We start from the raw sequence: 1,077 nt of genomic DNA, 5'->3' as shown, positions 1-1,077 counted from the left end.
GCGGGCGGAGAGGGCGAGCGCGGCCCCGCGGGGGCCCTCTCCGCCCGCCGAGGCAAGAGCGGCCGCTGAAGAGGAGGGCGTCGGTCGGTGCCGCCCTTTGAGGTAACAGTTATGGTTATCAGGTGAGGAGGTCTCGGCCCGGCAAGAAACACGCTCCTGGAGAAAAACAAACAAACAAACAAAAAGAAATAAATCAATGTTTAAAAAAATAAAAAGTGTGGTGGATAGGCCCTGTATTTTAGAAGCGATGCCATAGGAGGAGGTGGCCCCAGTTATGTGAGTCACTAGGTGGCACTGTTATAAACACCCCCCTTTTTAATTTTTAATGGTTATTATTACTAATTTTTTTTTTCTTTAGATGATACTACAGCATATGAGCGTTGCTCCCTCCCAGCAGAAAATGCCGGTGCTCCTTGGGGTGCGTTTCTCTGCAAGCGGGAGCGTTTCGAGTCCTCTTTCCTCAGTGAGCTGCACGCTGGCCTTTGGGGCCTGTTGTGGAAGGTTATGGGTGGGGAATCACCTGCCTGCCATTTGCCTGGACCCTCTTGGACGGTTACTCGTGGAGCCCCTGTGAATAACTAAGAAAGCTTCCTGCCATCAATTTGTCCTACATGGAAAACCTGCAAACCAGAAGTACCATTTTAAATCTAGCCCATATTACTTACAAATTAGAATTAGAAGTAATTCCCTAATGATACAAACTATATAGTTCCCATTTTTAAATACCTCACTATAACTGCGATAGACTGCTGTGGTGAATGGCTTCGCTATGCTATTGTGTCATCTTTTTTTTTTTTAAAGTGGCTTCAAATAAATTGATTAGACTGTCAGGGTACTGATTGTGATTTCACTAATGACTCAAAATAGGAATAGATGCTGGCCTATTAGGGTAACAGCTCATTTAAATAAATATAATATAATTTACCAAGTGTGAGAGTGTTCTCTATGAGCTCAGGAAGCGTTCTCTCCAAATGCTCTATATAAATAAAGAATAATTTACTAAGATTACTAACTAACTACATCCACACAAACTAACTCACACCTAGGCATGCCAGAGTTAAGATTTCCCAACCCAGG

This window comes from Pygoscelis adeliae, unplaced genomic scaffold (assembly GCF_000699105.1).
Source record: "Pygoscelis adeliae isolate BGI_AS28 unplaced genomic scaffold, ASM69910v1 Scaffold67, whole genome shotgun sequence".
In the NCBI taxonomy this organism is placed as follows: domain Eukaryota; kingdom Metazoa; phylum Chordata; class Aves; order Sphenisciformes; family Spheniscidae; genus Pygoscelis; species Pygoscelis adeliae.
The sequence above is the reverse complement of the archived record's forward strand: the minus strand, read 5'-3'. Positions refer to the sequence as shown.